Raw genomic sequence first — 12,120 nt, 5'->3', positions numbered from 1 at the left:
CAGCACATAGCCACAGAGCTTAAAAAAAAACTGCAAATGAAGCGTCTTGCCTGCTGCATTGGCATGACGCTTCAATGATGCTATAGCAGTGCTCTGAGTCTTTGACCGGCGCCCACTCTGAACATGCACCGTCTTAAAGGACCTTTTTTTTTCTTAAAGGGCCCAAAAAAAAAAAAATTTTTTCATTTATTTTTTTTTTTTTTTTTACTGGCTTTGGGGAGAGGGGGGGGCGGCGCCCATGCGCCCCCCTATGGACGGGCCGCCACTGCAATAGAACAAACATATAAATAACCTACATATACAGAATCCTGTACCCATAGTTTGTCCAGAAGAAAGAAAAAAAGACCTATAGAGCATGATCCAATTTGATCCAGTGGGGGAACACATTCCCTGGATCAAAAATGTCTGGTGGTGTTATTACCTATAAATGGTAATATACAGTTATATTGAAATATGAAATGCCTCCAGTCCTGGCCAGAACTGGTTCTTGAGGAAGTCTATTCCACATTTTCACAGATTTTATTGTGAAGAAGCCTTTCTGTATGTGAAGGTTAAATCTCTTTTCCTCGAGATGCAAAGAGTGTCCACTTGACCTCTGTGATGACCTGAAAGTGAATAACGCAACACCAAGTTCACTATATGGCCCACTTATGTATTTATATATGTTGATCATATCCCCCCTTAATCTCCTCTTCTCAAGTGAGAATATATTCAGTTCCTCTAATCTTTCCTCAAAGCTGAGCTCCTCGATGCCCCTTATCTGTTTGGTTGCCCTTCTCTGCACTTTCTCCAGTTCCCGAATATCTTTTTTGTGAACTGGTGCCCAAAACTGAACTGCATATTTTAGATATGTACAGGAGAAAAATTCTCTCTCTCTCTCTACAGTCCATAACTCTTTTAATACAAGAAAGGATTTTGCTAGCTTGTCCACAGGCACCATTGAAAACAATGTCATTTCCATTGTCATGCAGTTCTGTGGAACTCAAGTTGCATCTGAAATCGCACTGGTGTGAACAGAGCCTAAGACTATGATCTACCAGAACACCTAGATCCTTCTTGACCAGTGGCAGGTGGTGCTCAAAATTTTTCTTTCTGAAAAAAGAAAAACATCAATTGCAGCCTCACTGTGCCATCAATTGCAGCCACTGTGCCCATCATATGCAGCCTGTGTCCATTATATGCAGCCTGTGCCCATCATATGTAGCCTCTGTGCCCATCTAATGTAGCCTGTGTCCATCATATGCAGCCTGTGCCCATCATATAAAGCCTTTGTGACTCCTCCCACTCACGTCTGACTGGCACACACTTACCCCATTCTGGTAGCGAGTGACGGCGACGAGCTCCTGTGTCCTCCATGGTTCTCTGTCCTCAATTGCAGCCTCACTGTGCCATCAATTGCAGCCACTGTGCCCATAAAATGCAGCCACTATGCGCATCATATGCAGCCTACGTCCATCATATGCAGCCTCTGTGCCCATCATATATAGACTGTTCCTTTCATATGTAGCCTCTAAGCCCATCATGTACAGCCTGTGCCCATTATATGCAGCCTGTGCCCATCGTATGCAGCCTGTGCCTTTCATATGTAGCCTCTAAGCCCATCATATGCAGCCTGTGCCCATCATATGCAGCCTTTGTGACCCCCCCGCTCACCGTCTGACTGGCACTCACTTACCCCATCTTGGCAGCAGGTGATGGTGACGAGCTCCTGTGTCCTCCATGGTTCTCTGTCCTCAATTGCAGCCTCACAGTGCCATCAATTGCAGCCGGTGTGCCCATAAAATGCAGCCACTGTGCGCATCATATGCAGCCTATGTCCATCATATGCAGCCTCTGTGCCCATCATATATATAGCCTATGTGCCCACCATATGAAGCCTGTGCCCATCATATGTAGCCTCTGTGTCCATCATATGCAGGGGGATTTAATGGTCAAGAACAGTGGTGGGGCATCCATTAAGGGCACACAGGCACCGCCCCCTCTATCATGCCATCCCCCTCTGTGTAGAATGGATAGATTCATGCATAGAATAAATCTACTCAATACTCCCTATTCAGGTGTCCGTCCCCGTTTTGGATGCCGGGCGGCTGAATTCCAGAAGCAGGGGTGTTAATAGGCTCTAATAGGCTTCAAGAAAGGTGGACTCAGAGCGCAGAACATTGCTTTTGCAGTCCACCCAGGTGTGCTAGCAAAGCAAATTAATATTTGCTTTGCTAACACTGAACCGCTTCTCAGCCGGTCAGGAGGCGCGGATCTAATAACCGTCACCTGATTGGCTGAAGGCACAGGCACCCTGATTGGACAGAAGGAGACACACATGGGAGGACAGAGAACCACGAAGGACACAGGAGCTTGCCGCCATCACCCGCTGCCTGACCCGCCACTATAGGAGTTAAACAAACAGGTCTATAGTTACTTGGTAAATACTTTGATCCCTTTTAAATATAGGCACCACTTTGGCCTTGTGCCAATCTAGTTGTAGCGAACCAGTTACCGTAATATAAACAAAATACAAATCCAGAAGGACTAATAGCAGATGTATAGACACAGAAGAGATCTCACCAATAGCCCCTGAGAGATACAGGAAACTGTCAGGTGATTTGTCCCTCCATCATCTACCAAAACGGAAATATCAGTTCTGGGTGGATGGGCTCTTAAAGCGGGGGTTCACCCTAAGAATAATTTTCTAACATTACATTGAGCTCACTCTCGACATTGACAGAATGCCGATTTTTTTTTTTTTTTGCTGTACATACCTCGTTTAGCTATTTTCTTACCCGGCTTCCGGGTAGTGAATCCTGCGGGAGTGGGCGTTCCTATGCAGCAGTTAGTGATTGACGTGATGACAAAAACTACCCCCCGTCGCATAAGGAGCGTCACGAGTTGCCGAAAGAAGCCGAACGTCGAGTCGGAGCTATATGGCGCCTGCGCACCGACGTTCGGCTTCTTTCGGCAACTCGTGACGCTCCTTATGTGACGGGGGGGGGGGGTAGTTTTTATCATCACGTCAATGACTAACTGCGGCATAGGAACGCCCACTCCCGCGGGATTCACTACCCGGAACCCGGGTAAGAAAATAGCTATACGAGGTATGTACAGCAAAAAAAAAAAAAAATCGGCATACTGTCAATGTCGAGAGTGAGCTCAATGTAATGTTAGAAAATTGTTTTTAGGGTGAACCCCCGCTTTAAGTATATTACAGTATATTGTTGCCAGTATTAAATCCAAAATAGAAAAATAGAAAAGTGACAGTGCACATATATATCTGCATTGTACTAGTTTCTGTATCTAAAAGATTGTTCATCTTACTGCTCCCTAGCACCATAGGGGTTACTATTTGCATGATCATGAATGTATTAGATTAACTAAATCCAACACTGAGATTGTCAATTTGTATTCAACAGTGCAGTGCATCCGGTAGCACAAGCTGTCTGGTGCTGATGGGATTACTGTGTCCATGCAATTTTGGTGTACCGTAAAGAGCTGAAACATAAATTTCCTCATCGTGATAGTAAAGAATTGCCAGGAACCATTTTGTTGCTCCTTGTCTACCTAGCTGATCTTGCAGCCCTAAAACCATAATTTTTGTATCAATACATTTATGATCACTGGAACCTAAAGGCTATAGACAGTACCTCCTCATTTCCAGCTCAGTTTTTATAAAGAATTATGAGTTTCTAAGCATTATACAGACACTATGGGAAAGGTGTGCAATATAAACAAATATAATAACATAACAGGCCCAAAGATCTGATCGTCTATATTGCAGCCTAAGCTGTCATGCTGACTCTCCAGTTACAGAATGTGGTTGATGAATGTGTGATAGCTGCCTCTTAGCCCTTCCATTGTTCCCTTCTACAATTGTTAGTGTTGCCATGGGCTGAGGGACGACTGAATGACCCAAGGAACTCTCTTGGCTGAAGTTTGCAGCTCAGAGCCGATTGTTGGTTACTAGGCGAGAGAAAAAAAACGATATACATAGAAGTTCAGAGCTCATTCAACGCAAAAGGATTCACTGATCTAGAGGAGAATGTTTTTATTCTTAATGGAAACTTAGCCCAAGAATGGTAAGATCCCATACTGAGTCTAAAGATGGGATTGGACAAATACCACGTGGCAGGTAGGCAATGTTCTAAAAAGTTTAAGCCTGCACCCACATTTTTAAAAACTTTTTTTATTGCTGTTATTGGGATGGAAGGTATTCATATTGTTTATGAGTAATTAAAAAGTGTTCAAAACTGATATTTTAGTTACATTAGGATAAATATATTATATATAAACATATGTAGACTTACGTACATAAACAGACACGCAACATCAACTCTGTTTCTCCATTTGCTTTGTATGTCAAAAGACTAATGAGAATGGGCTTAATGTATGACCAAGCAGACTTTGTGGATGCCAGGAGGGCAAGATTGTGTTACTGGCAAGGCGGTTAGAATAAGATGTAGCTAACATCTTTTTTGCACAGTTAACAAACCAGTTTGCTTCTAATATTGTTATTAGATACCGTTTTCTATCCAATTAACCACATCATTCAAACACAGTATTAACCTGATCAATAAAATGAGGCTCTTATTACTCTCATAGAATCTTTACTACCTCTAGGACTGCAGCACTGTAAATAGTTTTTTTTAGAAGTTCCTACATGTTTTGGGCATTTTCTACAAAAAAGGTTTTTGTACTTTTGGATGCACGTGAAGCAAGGTTTTACTAGATATCAGTGTGGTTCTAGAAGGGTTAGTGTTCTGCCTCCGTTTAGTGATCAAGTTAACCTATGATGTTTCTAATCTGTGTGGGCACCTTGGAGGTGAACAACGAATGGAGTAGAAGATATGACACTTCATAAAAACATCCTCAAATATGGATAAATATTGAGCCATAATGACACCAAGTTACCACAACCCCTTAAAATCACAATATAATAGTGGGCTACAGTGACCATCTTGATTTTGTAGGGTAGGAGCCCAAATGACCACTCAAGGTATCTTTAATTTCCATGGCAAACTGGTAAAAGCAGTTGACTAAGGCAGTGGTCCCCAACCTTTTTGGCACCGGGGACCGGCTGCATGGAAGAAAATTTTGCCAAGGCTCGGTTGGGGATGGCATGCGGGGGGTAAGCGATTTTTTGCGGGCAATTTGTCAGCGCATTATTTCTATTTATTATATTGTAGTAATAAATAAAGTTAAATCCACCATAATGCAGAATCAGTGGGAGCTTTGAGCGTGTCACTTGCCACACTGCCTGCCACCAGATACGGATTGTCACTTGCCATGCTGTCTGCCACCAGAGGCGGATTGTCCCTTGCCATGCTGCCTGCCACCAGATGCGGATTGTCACTTGCCATGCTGCCTGCCACCAGATGTAGTAAGGCCCCAACAGATGAAGCTAGTGCCCCCACTAGGCCCTGCTCACACTCACCCTGTCACTGGTAGTGTTGTCATACTCTGGGCTCCCCCATTAACAGTACTGTCGTCTGCCCCGATTTATATCATAACCCCACATTACAGTCCTCAGTCCCCCCCACACATTACAGTCCTCAGCCTCCCCCCCCCACACACATTACAGTCCTCAGCCTCCCCCCCCAAAACATTACAGTCCTCAGCCTTCCCCCCCACACATTACAGTCCTCAGCCTTCTCCCCCACACATTACAGTCCTCAGCTTCCCCCCCCACACATTACAGTCCTCAGCCTCCCCCCACACATTACAGTCCTCAGCCTCCCCCCCCCCCCCACACATTACAGTCCTCAGCCTTCCCCCCCCACACATTACAGTCGTCAGTTCCGTCCCCCACACATTACAGTCCTCAGTTCCATCCCCCACACATTACAGTCCTCAGTTCCGTCCCCCACACTTAGGGACAGATCGGAGGGAGGCACAGCATGAGGAGAAAAGTTGCAGGGAGGGAGGCGGGACAGTTCTGGATGGAGGGCCAAGGTAACAAACAGGTGATTGGCTGCTAGGATGAAGGACAGTCCTAGCAGCCAATCGCCTGTTTGATAACCTTGGGCAGCTCCGCCCTCCACCCAGAATTGTTCCACCTCCCGCTGTCGGCTCTATGAGGATTACAGAGCGACGCAGAAGGAAGAAAAGTCTCCTTGTGGTCCGAATGGCAGAGTGCCGCGGTCCGCATGTGGGGCTCTCTCATGCCGCCTGCTCGCAGGCCCGGCTGCAGAAGTGCCGCAGCCTGGTAGTGGGCCGCGGACCGGGGGTTGACGACCCCTGGACTAAGGAGCATCAGCTTTAGACTATGAATGGGGAAAACATTTTGGATCCTTCAAACTCCAGTGCACCCACACAATGAGAAAGTCAATGTGTAATAATTATGGGATAAATTCAAAGGTGTAAGAAGTGAGGATTCGCCCTCCAACCTTATGCCCCATACACACGATCAGGCTTTTGCCCGGCCAAACTCACATCGGAATTCCATCGGAGTAAAAGAGAACATGTTCTCTATCTAAACTCCGACGAAATTCCTCATAAAATCTGATGGAAAAACTCAGATGGGGCATACACACGGCCAGAATTTCCGATTGAAAAAAAGTCTGTATTAGGCTAACCATGTACTATACAATCTGATGTAACTATGTAATATAAAGACAAACCTAAACAATAAATCTACTTTGTATCCAGTCAGGGAGGTCCTTGCACTATATGGTTGTTAGTAGAACTAAAGGAATCAAATTGTACAGTATATGTTTGAGCAGCTTTAGGCCTCATTCACACTTGGCAGACTCCGTCGCTACGGAGTCCGCCTGCTCCCGTCGACTCAGCGGGAGATCAGTCCGCAGATCTCTGCTGAGCCAATGGATGACAAGCTCCTCCCTGTTCACTGAGCGGGGAGGGGCTTGTCGGGCAGCGCTGTCTCCCTATGGAGCGATCTGATGAAAACGGACAGCATGTCCGTTTTCATCAGATCTTACCCGATCCGATCCGCATGGACGGATGGGGACGTGGCCCCCATACGTCTGTTTTTAGCGGGTCGGATGTCAGCGGACATGTCTCCGCTGACATCCGACGCTCCATAGCGATGCATGGAGCGGCCGTTCAGGTCCATGACAGACGGACCCGAACGGCCCGAAGTGTGAATGAGGCCTAAGACACACGTGACACAATATCTGCATTGTTGGCAGTGACTGGGATGTTTCCCAACCTTTAAATAGTGACTGATATAATACATAGCAACTGCTTCCCAGGGCAATGGTGATCCTAATCGGTGCAGTTTCAAGATCTCGCCATCCAGTTCTCATCACTTTCTGTTCATCTAACACAGGGGGCTTCAGAATAAAAATTTCCAAGATGAAAGTCCCAGAGCTCAAAAACACAGTCAATTCAACCAAATGCTACAAAAAAAAACATAACTCATAAAGGTGATCAGTTTAGAAACTGTGAGATTGGTGTTGCAATTTATCTTTAACAACCAAAAAAATGAATCAAAACTGAACCCCAAAAGTTATATCCCCATCTAAGTTTTCTCACAAAATATATCTATTTTGCCCCAGATATTTCTCAATTTCTGCAATGTAGAACTTATTTGATGTCTCTCTAAGCTACATAGAGAAGGAGTGCTACCTTAACTGACCCAATAAATACACAGACAATTGATGGTGATTATTTGTTTTTCTCTTCACAGTAGGTAGATGTAATTAGCCATACATAATTTGGAGAATAAGAAGTTCTTTATAAGACCATGAAATGGCTACAGATCCCCCGAATGAGCCTGAACCTGAGGAAGATGTCAAGAACAGCCTGGAATGCCCCATTTGTTACATCACCTATGACAACATCTTCAAGACCCCATTATTGCTCCCATGTTCTCACACATTCTGCATGCAATGTCTCTCCAGACTTTGTCTGTTTCTCAAAAAATCCCAGGACTTTCCCTGTCCGCTCTGCAGGAACTTGGCCCAAATTCCTCCAGAAGGAATACCAAAAATAAAACCTAATCTTGACATTGTGGCCCACATGCCGCCTGAAATGCAAAACCTCCAGGAAGTCTGGCTGTCCGGATACAAGCTATGTTCAGTAGGAAAAAAGGACTCGGTAGGCGCCAGAGGATCACTAATGACACTCCATCTCTTATCCAATGACCAGCATATTCCTCCTGGCCCAGATCGTCTAATCACTACTGGACAACATGGCTGCAGGGCCTTCATGAGAAGTGTGTGGGGTGTTGGGTTCACAATATTGATTCTTGGGATCTTGCTATTCACTGTGTTGTTCTTACCAATCTATATGAATATAAAATAGGTAACTGGAGTTATAAAGTCGAATTCCAGGCACCACCTAACTAATCCTAAAACTTTTCACCTCTAGCATCTATTCTGACTAACTTGTGTAAGTAAGAGCTGTATACTTACCTATTTTCAGGCCGCTCTGGTCTGGTCACATGGTCCGGCTCCTCTGTGTTAGCTAGCAGCTGCTGCAGGGGAGAGGAGGGAGCACCAACAACAAATGGGCCATTGAAGCCATTGTTGAAGTGCTCTATTCTCTCCTCTGCAACCGGCCCTGGCTGATGCAGGGGAGATCACGTGAACGGACCAGAAAATAAGTAAATATAGAGCTCTTTCTTACACCGGTTAGTCAAAATAGGTGTTGGGAGGTGGAGGGAGCATTTTTAAGATTAGCAAGGCGGTGCCTGGAATTCCACTTTAAGCCTTTTAAAACTTTTACCTGGTATCATCAATTTTTGCCAACATCCGCTATAATTATTTCATACTGCTGTAGGAAACTGCATTTAAGGCAACTTAAAAGTAAACTCAGGGCAAACAGCTAAAGACAGAGATGAAACACATACAGTATAGGAAAGCTGTTTTATCTGCCAAAAGATTTGTATTCCCGCCCATTCAGTCCTGAAAGTTACACAGCTCTGCCACATAGCACAGCCAATGGCTCCCACTGCTGTCAATCTGCCCAATGTGGAAGAAGACAGCTTCGAGAGACACTACTCTCATGCAGGTCACTGGATCGGATTGGGCTCAGGTAAGAATAAGGGGGGCTGGGGGAATCCTGCATCAGAGAAGGTTTTATACCTTAATGTAGGGGTGTCAAACTCAATTTCATCATGGGCCGCATCAGCATTATGATTGCCCTCAAAAGGGCCAGTTGTATCTGTAAGATTAGATGTCCAGCGCATTACCTCCCCTTACATTAGATTTTTAAGAGCCACCCCACCATCAGAAGTGGAGTCCCCCTCTGTCCCTTACATCACAGTGCACCCCTTTTCTTATGTTGCTGCTGCGAAGAAGCTGGATGCATTGCTTTAAAAGCAGAAAGTAAGGGTTTTGAGGAGGACCAGAGGAGGGCTAGAGCAGCTGCAGTAGAGGTGCGAGGGCCACATGAAATGGCCTGGAGGGCCGGATTTGGCCCACGGGCCTTGTGTTTGCCACCTATGCCTAATGCGTATAATGCATTAAGATAAAAAAAACTTGAGGTTTAGAACCACTTTAATAACGTATTAATTAATGCAGAGCTACAATCATTTGTTTATTTATACCCTTCTCAAATTCAGCTTTACATGGATGGTCCAACCAAAACTGATACATCAGTTTCTTACAGTTTGATTGGTTGAATCACAAAGTGGCTTCATAAGGCTTAGTGGTTATGATGGAGATAGCTCCATCTGATTTCCAAAATCAGTCTACCTGATATGGCCATTGGATTCTTGTCCTAGCAAGAGAAGAAGACAGGTCCTCTGAAGCTGGGGATAGGAGTTTGGGGGGACTTGTACCCCTACTAGGAAAGATCACACTGCTGGTCTTTCCAAATGCACACAAGCATGCATCCATATCCACAGTATAGATTCTGAAAGAACTGGCCTGCTACCACCCTCTGCTATGAAAAAGTGGAGTACTTTCTATTATCCATAACTTGCAATCAAACGGTCTTCTGGCAACCCACAGAAATGATAGACAAACAATCTATATCAATACAACAATACAATAATTTCACTTTGTAATGTGTAAAAGACAGAAAATAAAGTAATTCAAAGTCAATTGTAATTTGCAGCATCAAAACCATCCAATTTGTGTCTCAGCATAAGCCCTTCCAAAGCTATAAAATGATTTCTGAATGAGATATATAGCTAGATTCAGGTAGGGGCGCGTATCCTTAAGGCGGTGTAGCGTATCGTATTTACGCTATGCCGCCTTAAGTCAGAGAGGCAAGTACTGTATTCACAAAGCACTTGCCTCCTAACTTACGGTGGCGTATCGTTAATGGGGCCAGCGTAAGCGCGCCTAATTCAAATGAGGATGGGGGGGCGTGTTTTATGTTAATGTTTGGTGACCTGACGTGATTGACGTTTTTTACGAACGGCGCATGCGCCGTCCGTGTACATATCCCAGTGTGCATTGCTCCAAAGTACGCCGCAAGGACGTATTGGTTTAGACGTGAACGTAAATTACGTCCAGCCCCATTCACGGACCACTTACGCAAACAACGTAAAATCTTCAAATTTCGACGCAGGAACGACGGCCATACTTAACATTGGCTAGGCCAGCTATTTGTTGTAATAACTTTACGCCGGAAAAAGCCACACGTAAACGACGTAAAAAAAAATGCACCGTGCGCACGTACGTTCGTGAATCGGCGTATCTAGTCATTTACATATTCTACGCCGAACTCAATGGAAGCGCCACCAACCGGCCAGCGGGAAAATTGCACCCTAAGATACGACGGCGTAGGAGACTTACGGCGCTTGTATCTTAGCCCAATTTAAGCGTATCTGATTTCCAGAATACGCTTAAATTAACGCCGGCGTAGATTCAGAGTATGTACCTGAATCTGGCTAATACGCTATATTCTCAAAAATATTGGGACGCCTGCCTTTACACGCACATGAACTTTAACAGCCTCCCAGTCTTGGTCCGTAGTGTTCAATATTGAGTTGGCCCACCCTTTGCAGGTATAACAGCTTCAACTCTTCTGGGAAGGCTGGCCACAAGGTTTAGGACAGAACACCTTTGGGATGAATTAGAATGCAGACTGCGAGCCAGACCTTCTCGCCCGACATCAGTGCCTGACCTCACAAACTCACTTCTGGAAGAATGGTCAAACATTCCCATAAACACACTCCTAAACCTTGTGGACAGCCTTCCCAGAAAAGTTAATGCGGTTATAGCTGCAAAGGGTGGGCCAACTCAATATTGAACCCTACGGACTAAGACTGTGACCGGCTCTCAATGGAGCCGGTTCACACAGCTCTAGGACAGCTGCGGAGCAGTTTGCAGGAGAGTCCTGTGCGTCTTCTGGTCCATTTCAGGTCTGAATCCAGCCAAAAATGCAGGCCTGATTCATCCCTAAAATGGAGAACAGGGACGCACCGAACCCCTGCTGTGAGCCGCTCCGCAGAGCAGTGTGAACCTAGCCTGAAGTTAATGTGCATGTAAAAGGCAGGCGTCTCAATACTTTTGACAATATAATGTATATCAATACAATAATGTCAATACTTTCACTTTGTCAAAAGTAATTTGCAGAATCAAAACCATCCAATTTGTGCACGAGTCCTTCCAAAGCTATAAACAAATCTCTAAGAGTCGGTTCACACAGCAGCGGCACGACTTCGGGGGCGACTCTGCAAGTCGTTCCGAGGACGACTTCAGAGGCGATTTGCAAAACTACTTCTGTATAGAAGTCAATGCAGGTCGCCCCGAGCCGCCCCCGAAGTCGTGCAGGAACCTTTTTCTAAGTCCTATTAGAACGGTTCCATTGCATTCAAAAGGACGCGGCTCGTCAGGTGGCTGAGCCGTCTGACGTGTCGCCCCAGTGTGAACTGGGTCTTAATGAGATATATGAAACTGTAAAGCACAATCATTGTGTAGCACCACAAATCTGGAAACAGAGTCTGCATATGTAATAAGCAAACATGGCTGCCTTTCCATCAGTGTTGCCAAACTACCAGATTGAAATTTACTGACACAGCCAAGTTTTTACTGTTATTTCCTAAAGTTAAAAAATTACAGTTTTAAGTGCAAATGAGAGTATGTAGCTCAGGGACAGGTCTCAGGAGGGCAAAAAATTAGAATGGGCGGCACACACACATAAAATTTACTCTCACAGTGACACTGACAGCAGTGTGCAGCAGCAGCAATGAGGATGATGATGAGACCTCACTGA

General features: G+C 45.0%; 1 long non-coding RNA gene across 1 annotated transcript; it reads left to right on the top strand.

The window, feature by feature from the left end:
• The first annotated feature begins 3,850 nt into the window (after positions 1 to 3,850).
• LOC120913955 lies at positions 3,851 to 8,675 on the top strand. Its single transcript, XR_005743599.1, has 2 exons — positions 3,851 to 4,120; positions 7,637 to 8,675. It is a non-coding gene; the product is annotated as an uncharacterized LOC120913955 (long non-coding RNA).
• Positions 8,676 to 12,120: the final 3,445 nt, after the last annotated feature.

Source organism: Rana temporaria, chromosome 9 (assembly GCF_905171775.1).
Source record: "Rana temporaria chromosome 9, aRanTem1.1, whole genome shotgun sequence".
NCBI classification, from domain to species: Eukaryota; Metazoa; Chordata; class Amphibia; order Anura; family Ranidae; genus Rana; species Rana temporaria.
The sequence above is the reverse complement of the archived record's forward strand: the minus strand, read 5'-3'. Positions and strand labels throughout refer to the sequence as shown.